The following is a 13,539-nucleotide window of genomic DNA, read 5'->3' as shown; positions in this document are numbered from 1 at the left end:
GGTGGGAATCGCCTCGCGCCCGGCCTCCCCCGCGCGGTGCAGCGCCGGCCCCGCGCTCCGCTCGGCGGAGGGCAGCACGCGGCCGCCTCCCGCCCATATCGTTGCGCGGGCGACCCCACGTGCCGCCGCCTCCCCCCGCGCCGCCGCGCCCGTCCCGCGCACTGACCCGCTCGCCGGCTCCGGCCGTGCCGTCCCGCTCCGCGCCGCGCCGCCCGCCCAGCCCCGCTCGCCGCCGGCGTCACGTGGCACCGGGGGAGCCAATAGAGAGGTCGGAGGGGAGATGGCTGGGCTGGTGAAGGGGTGGGGCGGGGCGGCAGGGGAGGGGCTGTGCGGTGGGCGGGGTTGGCGAAGGGGCGTGTCCTCAAGGGAATTGGGTGGGGCCAGGTGAGGGGGCGCAGTGGGGCGCGGGGGATGAGGTGAGTATGGCACGGGAGGAGGAAGAAGAAGACGACGAGGAGGAGGAGGAAGAAGAGGAGGAGTAAGAGGAAAATGAAGGCGAGGAGGAAGAAGAACAGGAAGAGTAAGAGGAAAAAGAATGTAAGGAGGAGGAAGAGGAAAAAGAAGAAGACGAGGAGGAAGACGAAAAAGAAGATGACGAGGAGGAAGAAGAGGAAAAGGAGGAGGAAGGAGAAGACGAGGACAAGGAGGAAGATGAGGAGGACAATGAGTAGGGCAGGGAGGGAGGCCTGGGAACAGGGGCAGGGGCAGGCAGCGCAGGCCTGGGCTTGGTGCAGCAGTACACCCCTTTACCACAGGCAGTACTGGTGGGGCAGAGGCCCATGAGGGCCCCCGCAGGCCAGGTGGGGTGCAAAGAGGTCGCTCATGGCTGAAGTGCTATAAAGGATATATTTAACAGCTCACTGTTAGCAGTGCTCAGTATATGCGAGGCACAATGGTGCCACCCAGGAGGTTGCTGCCCTGGGGACTGGCACGGTTCAGAGCTGCCATTGCTCAAGCTTTTCAACTGAAGACCTCACCTCAGGTTGTCAGCCTTTGTGGCTATAAATCCCTGCATAGATCTATGGAGTAAAGAACTACCGTAAATTCAAAGGAGTAGGAACAGAGCACCTGATGTCAGCACAAGTTGCAAGTTGCTTCTTTTCATTTATTTCTGATTTATTGAGGGCTGTTTTAGCAGAAGTCACTGCAGAGGCAGCCAAGGGCTTCACAGACATTAAAGGAGTAGTAGGATAGGGTTTTTGGGGATGACAAACAGGCACAGAGGAATGAAGTGATTCCTTAGGAGTCATACACAAATACGTAGAGATAAAGGGACAGCAGCTGAGTATCAGGAGATCCTCAGATGTATTTGCATTTCAAGGATGTTTATTACTCATCCCTGAAAGGCACTCAAATGGTGCCCTCTGAACTAGAACCATTTGACAGTGTTTCTAAGATGGTACTCTGTTGAAAGGGCCAGAAGTCCTTTGGTTAAGCACTGGCCTGTCACAACCTACAGCAAGTCCTCCAGCAGAACTTGAGAAAGCCTGATTTGGCATAGTGAGTGTTTCCAAAGAAAAAAGAGGAAAGAAAAGGTTCAGAATTTCTTAATGCAACATATGGGAAAAAAAAATTGGTAAACAAGTCAATTTTTCCAAGGTTTCTTAATGCAATGAATCTTATCCAACTACAGTGTATATGTGTAAATACATAAAATGGATCCTTTGCTAAAACTTTTGGATATGTTGACCAATTTCAAAAGATATTAGAGACATTTCATTTCTGCAAATCTGGAAACAGGCAGCTGGATAAAAGGGTTATCCATCAGCATGCATAGCTCTCTCCTTCCCCTTCCAGTCTCAAAGCAGAGGCATAGTGTACGCTTAACCTTGGTTAGACATCAGCAAATTCACACCTTGCAACAGACATCTGCTGAAAACAGAAAGAAAACTGTTACTTCCCTTGCTATTGACATTTAGGTTTTGCTGTTTGACTCCCTGCTACCTTTTCTAAGTGAGAAAATTATCTGTTATTCACATCAACGTTTTTAATGAAATACTCAGAGCGTAACTTTCGGTGGTGCTAGAATTGGTCTGGCAAAGCTTAGCAAAAACTCTGGAGGGCAGAAGGCCTCCTGCTATTGCTGGTGATGGTAGGACTGACTGAGAAACCCGCCTGCAAATGCTTTCTTTAAAAGCAAAAAGTTGAAAACTGAAACAAACAAACAAAAAATCCAGCACAAAGAAAAACAACTTCACAGCTGCTCCAGTTGGTTGGGTATTTTTGGTCAAATCCTTTCTTGTTAAAACAGCATGACCCCTTTCCCTTCCATGGGGATTCCCAGGCATGATGGGGAACTGAATTTGGCTCTGAGGGAATACGTTTGTTTTTCTGTATCCTTTACTCTTTCTGAATATGATAGGCCTGCCTGCCTTTCAGATGCAGCAAATGCCAGTAATCTGTTTTTATTTAGTTGAGAACCTGAGAGTGGTAGTTGGCAAGCTGTTCTTTGCTTACCATTTGAAATGTCACATGGCAAATGCTCGCGCTTGAGCACAATCTCAGCTTGACAGCTCTGGCAAAAGAAAAAGGGGCAACAGCATGAGCCTCCACCACATCACTTCAGAAGTGCCTTCAAAACCAGCTTGATCCCTCTTGCATGGGTGAGACCGAAGGCTTGCTGTGCCTAAGAGTGTAGCTTCTTGGACAAGGGTGTAAATTCATACCAGTTTTGCTGCTGCTCTTTGGTAGGGGAACTTTCGTTCCGTTGTAAGCCTGAGAGAAAATGGAGGCATTAAAAATTGATATGCAACACAACTGAGGAACACCTCAGGTCTCCTAGCAAGCCTGAATCCATCTTCAGTCAAGCCCTTCCTCACTTCTCTGTATTTTAGAGAAACGGGCAGAGAGAAATGTTTCCACAATTGGGTCACTGCCTTAAGAGGATCAAATAGGCTTCACATTAGCTGTAATTTGCTGAATTTGAATGGATTTTCAGCATAAATATCAACAATCTCCTGTGCACGTTAGCATCCTTGAGCATGTATTTCAGTGCATTACACTGAAAAGCAATGTGGAAGGACAGTAACCTCTGCACAGATACTAATCCCAGAGAGCTGTATTTGCCTTAGTGTTAGTGGAAAGCGTGGCCATGTTTTAATGTGTGCTTGTCAAAGTGCTTTTGTTACAGCTAGGACACTTTCCTGGATCAAGCCCATGCAGTATCCATGTTTGCAGAAAGGATGGAAATGCAACCCATACGCCTGCTTTGTCTGGGTTTCTGTAATCTGTTTTTTCCATGGACTTTTCCTACCCATTCTACCATTTCCATTTCAGCCAAATGCAGCTTTCTTCAAGCTAGGGCACCATTAACACTGAACTGACAGAAAAAATTGCTCTCTTTTTTTGCCACCTGCAGATAACACTTCTCACAGCTGCTCTGTTAGAGACAGAAGCAGCAGAAAAGTGGTAATTCTGGGTTGTAAAGGTTACAGGAAGAACCACTCCAGGGTAGGAAGTGAAACATGAATTCTTGATATGCTGTGTCAGTATTAATGTGCCAGCACTGATGCCTCCTTCCCATCCACCAACTGTTTAAACTAAAGTCGTCTTCCACTGAGTTTCTCAGCCACTGGAGCTCGTGTCTTGACTCTCTTCACCAGGTACTTCTGCTCCTTTGGTGAAGCAGTTATTACATCATGTTCCTCTGGGACTTCAACATCTGGATGAGGTTTCCAGCCCTGGGTGAGTCACCAGCCCTAACACAGACATCACATTCATCTGTACTACGAGTGACATGGGTTTCTCCAGCTTGCAGAGGTCCCAGAAATTGCTGTGCATTGATTGGTGGATGCTTTTTCTTTCTGGGAGAGATAAGAAAGTAAAAAAAAGGAAAAAGAAGGAAAACTTATGCAATGGTTCTGAATCAGATTTTATTTAATTTTTTAAGTTAGCTTTTCCTCCAGGAGACGCTCAAAATAGAACACTTAACTCTTCAACAGGAGTCATTTAATAGCTGGACCAGCACCTGGAATTCACTTAAAGGCACTGACTAATTCAGCACATGAGCGAAACTGAAGTTCATTCATATGTGGTAACGCCTTTCTTTTTCCCACACTCATCAAAACCTTGTTTGCCTACTTCACAGATTCCCCAGGTTTTAATAGCCAGTGAAGACTTCAGAACAGAAAGAGCTGGGCCCAGAGACTAAGAGGTTGCATTTGCATGTAAGAGAGATGGGGTGGCTATAAAAGGATCACTACTGAGTGCTGCAGATAGCCTGACTTCTTGCAGCTGCCCTCCTACACAGCTGAAGCTCAGTCCTGCTTTCTCAGGCACATGGTGTAGTCCAGGGCTTTCATCTGGGCTGAGAACATGGTTAAATCCTTGCAGGCACCACAACGTGGAATGGCATTTTAACCACATCAGGGAAGGCAGGATGGGTCTCCAAGGGCAGGGCTTCTTCACATGCGGTCCCTGCACTACTGGTGGTCCCTAGCATGCCTGAAGGTGGTCTGCAAAATGATTGCAATTAAGAAAACAAAACCATACACATTGCATTCCCATGACTGCAAGCCAGCAATCAGAAAGGAGGTGAAGTAACAGTAATAGATAAACATTTTGCCTTTTAGGTCCCAGTGACAGTTCTTTCAGTGGTGCTATGGTCCTCAAGTTTTGTCCTTTTTTATGAAAGAAGGTTAATTGTTCATTTGGTTTAAGGAGGTTGGTGAGGGTTGGCTGGTTGCCCTGCTTCATCTGGCACTGGAAACCTGGGCTGATACATGCTGCAAGAACCCTGCTTGCTGCCAGAAGTTACCTGCAGCCAACCCCACACACCTATTCAAAGAGCCTACGTTTTCCTCATTAAAGGACATACTTGCATAATCCTCCTTGTGTGATAAGGAGCAGTGCCTACTTTCTGTCACACACCCAGGCCTCCAGACTTAGCCAGGCCTAAGGAAAGGACTATTCTGTGTAACCAGCTCTACCTGGGAGTGTAGACACATCCTAAGGACATGATACTATCAGTGTGGTGGGGGAGAGGGTGTGCCTCAGGCATCCAGCAAAGCACCGTGACTGACAGGCCGGTGTGGAGACAGCAATTGGGAATGGGTGAGAGCCATGGAACTCAGAAATGTCTCCGTGCTTCAGAGGAGTTTCCTTCTTGGTCCCATGAGAAAAAAAAAAAACCAAAAAACCCCCAAAAAAACAAAACAAAAAACACCATCAAAACAAAAAACACAAAAAACACAACAGTGCTTCATTTCTTTAGGTTGGGATGACTTTGCTGTCTACCCTGGGAAGGATTTTCAAAAGGTCCTGGTGAAAACCAACTGAGGGAAGGGAGCTTGCCCACCTTCATCTTAACCTTGATAATGAAGTGTCTGAATTACAAGCTGAACCTCAAGTAACTTGACCTAGCACCATCCAAAGCCAGCAGAGTCCTAAAGCTGTACATGGGGTAGATCCCTGGCTCCAGCTCTGATTTGTTCTCCTACGAGATCTGTAGGGTCTTACTTGGCTGGGCATGCATTCATCCCTGTATGAATGCTCTTAGTATAGATGAAGGCATCTTGCTGGGGTTTGGCTTAGACCACTTTGGTGGAACCTAGAACTTTGGTAAAAAAACAAGCACCTGGAGCAGGATCTGGCCTTTCCAAGGAGGTTTGGTTGCATTCAGTTATGGACGTGAAGTAAACTCATGGTTTCTGGGTTGGCAGAGGATGAATGAATCAGTTTGTGTTTGGGGGTTTGGGAGTTAACAGGGCTGTTTTTCCCTTGGAGAAGTGCTTCTGTAGATCCACCACAGGTCTGCACTGTTCCAGGAGACAATAGTGATGAGTCTTTAAGCTTAAACTGGAAAGGTTCCTGCTTTCAGTCCTTATGGGCCCTGGTTTAATACTGGTGGTGGCAGCAGGGTGAGCAAGCCGCCTGCTAGCTTCCTCTCCATTTCACAGAAAGTGGAGGCAGGCAAAGGTTAAGTGACTTTCCCAAGGTCATGTAGGAAATTGATAGGGCAGAAGGCTGGTCATTAAGACATCCTTTCTCCAGAATATGACAAGAGATGGACCAGAGGTACAGAGAAAGAACCGGACTTGCCCAAGGTTGCGGGATCATCCCACCTCCTGAGGCACTTGCCCTGGCAGCAAGATTATCACATGCTTCCCATATCCCCACTGCAAGAGGTGAATGGGAAGGGGTGTGGGGGGGAAACGAGCCAGTTGCTATTAATTCAATTGAGCTTGACTGGACATGCACAAGCAATCTGGAGAAGGAAATAGTTCTAGTTCTGTCTGGTTCAGCAGAAACTCCGCCCACTGAAGCTTTCCGGCAGGAAATCAAGTTACAAACATTACATGATCTGAGCAAATTCTCATACACTGATCCTACCCTGGGGACAGGACACTTTTGTGAGCTGCTTATTGAGGCTGTAGTTTTAGATACCTTAACCCTTTCTGGAGTGTTACTTTGAGGGCATCACAGCTTCTTGTGCTGGCCAGACTGTAGAGATGACAAGCGAGAAGAAAACAGATTTGCAACTGTTAGGGTCATTCTTCATCAGTAAAGAAGTCCTGAAAACTGTCTTTATGTGGAGGAAAGAAGGGGAGGGCTGGGGAGTCTTTCTTCTCCTTGCTTTTCCTACTGAAAAATTGAGATCTGTTGACAATATGTTTCCTGGAACACCCTAAAGATGACCAAAAAACGTGTGGTTTCTGGCACCAGCCTGACTGTACAAGTGAAACCTCTCAATGGAGAAAGGAACCAAACTGTACTTGGACTGTTTCAGACCCATTGTTTTTTATTAGCAGAAATGCCTGAAAAACAATAGCAGAAAAACTGCCATTGTGAAAATTCCAACACCTACTGCTTCAGCTAAGGGTTAAGATAAATTGTAATCTGCATGTTTAAACGGTATAATGAACCTTAAGGAAATAAACCTTGATGCTTGCTAACAGCCCTGAGGTTTAAAATGAAAAAGCATAAAGAGGAAGGGAGCTTTTCTTTTCACAGAAAAGGGAGCAAAAAGGACCACAGCTCACATTTTCCTCTTTGTCCAATTACCAGCAATGGAGATGAATGTCTGAGAAAAAGAGGAAAGTGGAAGCTGCCTGCAGTGATAGCACGGCTGTTTTTCATGATGGTTGTTTCTGGGGACTCGCAGCCCCTTAGCACACTGCTGGAGAGTGGGAAGGTGGGGATGGCCCCTGCTAGCAGTGCTTCCCGCCGGAGCTCGCGGTGTGCCATGTCTCGGATTTCCTTTTTGTTTGTCTGAGAAGCAGAGCATCCCCTGATGAAGGTCACAGCTTTGATCGCCATGGCTTGCTCTTGTGTTTATGGATGGCCATTATTAGTAACACATTCTAGTGTATGCACTACTCTGTGCCTGCCCTTGTCTGACTGCAAGGGAGCAGAGGCAGGATAACAAAAGAAAGTATAAATAGTGTCTTTTTAAAAGCCTGTTAAATAGAAATAGACTTTTAGGGAGGAGAGAGAAAGAGTGAGGCGTGTTACCATAGTAATTGCCAATGGTTTATTTAAGAAGGGCAAAGAAACAAACACCACAAAAAGGCGAAGTCAAGAGAAGTTGAAGATTGCTGAAGGAATCTGTCAGGATACAGACATGGAGGGGCCAGGTAAGAGCAATGAGCTTCTACTAAAGCTGTGCTGAAAAAAATCATCCCACTTTACCTCTTGCAAAGTGGTCTGGAAAATGTTACTATGAAATGTGCATTTCCAGTTAGGGAAACTGTTTCCAGCTTTTTGGGGGATGGATGGTGGGGAAATGTGTGAGAATAAATGTCATATTGGTGAAATCATCAGGAGCAAAGGGTCCCGTTACCTCTGCCTAACCTGAATACACTTAGTGGCAAAGCCCAGCTACTGCTTGATCTTAGACATCCTGTCTTGATGTTAGAGGAATAGCGGAGGATATTCCCTCATGTTGAAGTTGGAGGAGTATTTTTTTAATTATTATTTCTGTAGGTTCAGAACCAAATTCAGCCTTGACATAGGTATATCTGAGAAGTAGGCACTGCTGTGTTTTTGATCCCGTTCCTCCATCTGGATCAAATATTTTGAAGACATTGCTTCTTTAGGTAGCTCTTGCATTTCTTTCTCCAAAGTCAGGTCATTGCAGCAGGCAGAAGCGTTCAGGTTTCCTCACTTCTTCCTTCAAGCCCCCACTCCTTAAAGGAATATCACAGTAAGCTTTAATCATAGCATCAGAGACATTTTGGGCTGGAAGAGATCATCCGCAACAGAAATAAGTGGCAAAGTCATGCAGTTTGCAAGGCAATTTTGCAGGGTTCCTGGAAATGACTAAGAGATCAATTGATCAAACAGATCAGGGATTGTGTATTCTTTGTGTGTGTTGTAAATGCAGGGCCAGGAGCATGGCTGAAAACTGCAGCTCAAAGCAACCTTACCTTGCAGAGGGCCAAGAGCAGAGACATCTGAGGGCTGGCCAGAGTAGGTCTGATTGGCTTTAGTGGTCCGATGTGTTGCTGTAAAAGAATGGTTGCACTGTTCTGGCCCTTGCGAGTAGTTGCTGCTCCTGATCGGGGCAGAGCTTGCCTGTGTCTGCATCAGCCACACGGCTTGGAAGCTCTGGCTCCATTTCTGACCTTTCCATAGCATAGTGCTGTGGAACCTCGGGTCACTTCACTCCACTAGATCTGCTTTTTCCCACCTGCAGAGGCAGAGACCACGTTTCCATTTTTGTGCCCTGCCTCAGAGGTGTCTGGGAGTGGGAATATCTTCCTGTTTGTTGGTACAGTGCTAATCAAAGGAGGAATGTGGTCAAGAGAGGGTTTTCAGGGTCTCTCACAATGTCAGCTATTAAATATTGGATCTGTATGTCCTTTCCTGTGTGCATAAGCAACATGGGAATCATTTTTATTGTTCCTTTACCCCCAACATGAAAGCTCTCATTGGGTCCGGAGCAAATACCAAAGACTGAAAATGTTGGCAGCTGTGATGAGCAATGGTGCTGTCTGCCTTCCCTTATCCCATCTGCTATCTTGCTTTCCCCTCAAATGTTTTTGCTCAGATTATGTATTTCATAGGTAAAATGGACGATTGTAATGATTTGCATTCATTCTCCCTGTGCTCAGGAGGCTACATCCTGCCTGAAGACTGCCTTGTGCTAAATGCTGCACGTTCACAGGACAGAAAGATGTTTTCTGCTCTGAAGAGCACTTTAACACAAGAAAAGAAACAGCAGATGGAAAAGCAGGTGTGATGGTACCCGGAAATACTGCAATGGGACTGTTCCACTCAGCCTTAAAAGCTCAAAGACCAGAAGCAACTCAAAAGTTCCTGAGGTTGGGTGTTTTTTGCTGTTTTGTTTTTAATCTTTTAGTTTCTAAATCAGTGTAAGGATTTCCCAGTTCCTGCCTCATAATTTAGAAAACCTCAGGGCTGGTACTACTGGAAAGTTCAAACAGCAGAGAAGCCATAAAGAGAGAGCAAGCTTCCCTGTGAGGAAAGCTAAGAATTGAAAAAAATGTTAGTTTCTTCTAAAAACTGCACTAGCAACTTTATCAGGGAGAGGGAGACAACTGCAAGTCTCCTGCCTCTGCAGTGGAGGGCAGATGCTGTGGACTTTCCTGTCCTATTTGGCTTCATGATACAATGTAAAGCCATACTGTGTGTTCACAGAACAGAGCAGGAGACTTTTAGTTGCGTTTTATCAAGAGGTTCCTTCCTCTCACTGAGAGGGAGATAGACCCTTTTAAAACTCTAGAGTATGAGCTGAAAGCCCTGTTTCTCCTCAGAATAATCCAAAAGATTGTCCTCAATTTCCTTCTTCAACACCCCTCTGCTTGATGGGTGCATTGCCGCGGCAGTACCACAGCTCCTCCACTTTACTGATTCCCTGGATGAAATTTGATGCACAGCTTGAAAGGCTGATGCCTCTGTGAGCCCATTAACACAGACATGTTTGCCAGGGGATGGAAATGATTTCATCAAAAAAAGGCCCTAGGTTACCTAACTCAGGCCAATTTTTGTGCAAAACCAAACCTACGGGTGACATACTTATTTATAGGGTTTGAGCTAAATTCTCTTCATTTTCTCCCCCTGAGCAAGAGGCAAATTGGAACTTGACTGCTCCACTTTCCACATTTCTTTGACCCTATGGAGAGTTATCCCATGTGTCCACCCATGCATGAGAAATTCAGGGTGAGCATTTTCGGAAGGTTTCACACAGCCTTTGATGTCTCCTAGCCTGGGAAATTGGTCCTCCTCCTGCTTCCCAGCTTGGAAGGTCTTACTGTGGTATCTGCAAGAGATAACGCTCCCTGCTCCCTTTTGCTGTCTGCACTCTAGGCCAGTCTGACTGCTTGCCTCTCTGCTGCGGGACTGCAAAAGGGGTATTTTCCTCCAGATATAGCAGAAGGACCTTCTTGGAGAGGCTGGCGTGCCTGCAGAGCTGGGCAGTCTGCACCACTCCTCTCCTCTCTTCTCACAGAGATTGAGTTATGCCAGGCTTTGACCTAAGTGAAACTGCTGACGGTCACAGGGATTTGACTAATCTCCTTAGGTCGCTGTGAAATTTGAGATTCCTTTTAGGGAATAGAATTTTTTTATGATTTTTTTTTTTTCCCTTTGGGTAACTTGCAATGTAAAAATAAACTGAAGCCCACGGTGGGAGATTAATTTCCTCCTGAACTCAGGAAGGGCAGTCAGTCAACACAAGATCCTCCTGGCCCATCCCAAGAGGACGCTGCTCCTGGATTCATTCCTGGAGACAGCTGCTGTCCGACCTTGCTGTAAGACTTCCTTCCCCAGTGCTCTCCTGGCCCTGCCATAGCCCCATGGGGTCTCAGTGCAGCCCATGGGCACAGCCCAAGACATTTCCTTCCCTCCTGGCTCTGCTCTGCCTCAAGAGCCCTCTGCTAGCAATATTTCTGGGGGTGGGAAGCTGAAATGATAAAGTCCTGATTTCTAGTCACATTTGACCTATCTCCTAATGAAGGGAGAAACCCCATTTCCCCTGGTATCCAGCCTCTAGGGGCTTATGAGTAATTTTGCCTCCATCCACATGTCTCTTTGGAGAGCCTCTTTGCAGCCTGGCTTTGTAGCCTCCTCCAAAGGTAATTGTGTCTTTTCCATGCAGAATACCCCACTCCTGTGGCTCTACCCATCAATCCTGCTGCCAGCATGCTCCCACCCTTTCCAGAACATGGGAGGGATTGCACCATGCTCATAATACATCTCCTAGTTGACCATCATTAGCAACCATCCTGGCTCTCTGATCCTTCCCGACCCAAATGACATTTCAGGGCAGATTCATTATTATAAACTCCTCAAACATCCTGAAAAGAGTAAGTTTGGCATTGTGGTCTTGCACCTGAAACATTGCAGAAACACTAGACCCACCTTCTATGTGGAGGTTTGTACGTGGGTCTTTGTGGCAAAGAAACCTCTGCAGAGCCCTTAGTGCATATGGTTGCTGCACAATGCTAGTATTAGTCAAATAATTAAGAACTGGTTGCTCACACAAATGCCAGAGCCCAGCTCGTTTTTGCTGTGCTCCAGGGGTTCCCTTTTTCTAGACATTCCCATGAATTAAGCTGAGCAAGCTGGCAGGGGAGAAACAGTCTCTGAATGTTGGCATGAAAAGCCTTACCACAAATTCAGCTGTCATTGTCCCTCTGCTTTGAAAGTTTTAAGCCCTTCAGTTAGGGAGAAATGACAATACCCAGAATGGGATCCCTTTGCTCTTGTTTTGGCATGTAAAATGGAGCTGTCTGACTTCAGATGGGCTAGTTAACCTTCGGCTCCCTTTATTGCTGATACAGAGAAATAGGAATAACCAGAGTGTGAGTCAATCTACAGTAGTATCTGAGAGAGGTCAAGTGGATCACAGACTGTAAGAGAAGCTGAAGCTGTGTGGCCAGATGCAATGTTCTACGTTTTAGATGTCTAAATGTAAGTGAGATAAATTCCACTCCTGTGACTCAGGTGGTTGATTGCACAATACAATGACAAACTGACCACATTGAGTAATACAGCTGTGATTTCATGACTTACTTTCAGCACTGACTTTTTTCCTGCCTGTGTAAAGGTACAGCACTGTCCTGTTGATTAATTTCTTAGACCTCAGTGGCAGGACTATACAAAGTAGCTCTAGCTGACCATTGAGCACATGCTTGTCTTCTGGGGGAGCAGTTATGTGGCCTTACCTTGTGCTTCCTGATTGCTTCTCTCAGACAAGACGTCTTTGAATTAATAAAAGTTCTAATGGGTAAAGTTGCAGGCAAAGTCTAATGAGCTCAGGACTGCAGTGTTGAGAGGTCAAGAACAGGCTGAGGGCTTGTGTTGTCTGGGGAAGCTGCGGAACAGGGCCTGGGGTAAGGGCAAGGAGGGAAATGGGGTGGGGATGAACATGTGAACATGGCTCATTTCAAAGACAAAGAGCACCTAGCACAAAATAACATGAGAAAACCCTAGAGTCATGGAAGATGGGGCTGAAAGGTAGACTTGGAGGGACCATGTAATCTACCCCAATACAGGAGGTCATATCTAAGTTTCTAATCCCAATCAATGAAAGAGAAAGGTGATTTTGCTAGAAGGGTGTAGAGACTCTCCTGCTTGTTTCCTGATGTCTTGGATCTGTGTCCAGTGGTTCACGTCATTTATTGTGCAATGAGAAGTGTTGCCTCCCTGTGAGCTGCAATGCTGCGGGTTTTATTCTCCCTCTGCATTACTAGAAGTTCTTCTATTAAAAGTTTTCCCTAGAATTCCCTGGCTAGATTATCCCTAGAAATCATCAGCTGGGAAGCAGGATTAACAGTCGGGTCCTCCTTCTCTGAACCTCAAGAGGCTGTCATTGATGCCACACTGCTCTAGGATCCTGCTTCCCCAGTGGGAATCTGTTTCTTGTTCCCTGTGACATGATGCAATGCTCTGCATTTGAGATCTGAAATAGATGTGCCAGACTGTGACAGGGAAAAATGCCTTGGGCAGGACAGATTGGAGAGAGTTGGTAGGGACCAGAAACACAGGATGACTCTTGGGTGTATCTCTACCTCTCTTGCTTCTTCTGACAAGGAAAGAAGGACACAGCTCAGGGCTGTGCTTCTGCCTCTGAGCTAGGGACATGGAGAAGCTGTGCACATGGCCCTGGGGTTAACATCAGTGTACAGACCAGGCACATGAAGGTGCTTGCTGTAGAGGAGAGGACAACAGAACCTGGCTAGGTGAGAGCAGTGGTAGGTAGCACTATCCAGGAAGGGAAGATGGCTTTGCAACCAGGATTAACCCTGACTGACAGACTCAAATTCAAATATAACCTGCTCAGTGAGAAGCCTCTGGTAGGATAGAGATCCCTTGGTGCTGAGCAGTATGCAGATGCAGCCACGTTTTCAGATGGAGCTGGAAGTGGCCTCCCTCATCACTGAGTTCTCTCCTGGCACTCTCTGTGGGCCCTTGAGGTGCACCTGAACTTCTTTGCTCATGGCCTGGGCCAGCTCCTGCCTAGAAGTCATGTGGCCAAGTATGTACAGTCATTTGCCTTAAGTGCTTGGGGCTGAGAGACAGGGCCTGCTGGGCTATGAGGCTGCTATACCCATCTCCTATTTTGAGGTCCTTATA

At 46.5% G+C, this 13,539-nt stretch overlaps 1 protein-coding gene and 1 long non-coding RNA gene across 3 annotated transcripts in view; one reads left to right on the top strand and one right to left on the bottom strand.

The window, feature by feature from the left end:
• Positions 1-298, bottom strand: part of PTP4A3 (protein tyrosine phosphatase 4A3) — a 45,944-nt gene extending 45,646 nt beyond the window's left edge. Inside the window, exon 1 of the mRNA XM_056330948.1 lies at positions 167-298. The gene's annotated coding sequence lies outside the window, so the exon portion shown is untranslated. The remainder of the gene's footprint in view (positions 1-166) is intronic.
• A 5,883-nt stretch (positions 299-6,181) lies between these two features.
• The window catches only part of LOC130146671 (uncharacterized), a 50,205-nt gene continuing 42,847 nt past the window's right edge, over positions 6,182-13,539 (top strand). For both annotated transcript variants that reach the window (XR_008820980.1, XR_008820981.1), the window contains exons 1-2: positions 6,182-7,574; positions 9,054-9,263. This is a non-coding gene — a long non-coding RNA (uncharacterized LOC130146671). The remainder of the gene's footprint in view (positions 7,575-9,053; positions 9,264-13,539) is intronic.

This window comes from Falco biarmicus, chromosome 3, assembly GCF_023638135.1.
Source record: "Falco biarmicus isolate bFalBia1 chromosome 3, bFalBia1.pri, whole genome shotgun sequence".
NCBI classification, from domain to species: Eukaryota; Metazoa; Chordata; class Aves; order Falconiformes; family Falconidae; genus Falco; species Falco biarmicus.
This window is presented reverse-complemented; position numbering and strand designations above follow the sequence as displayed.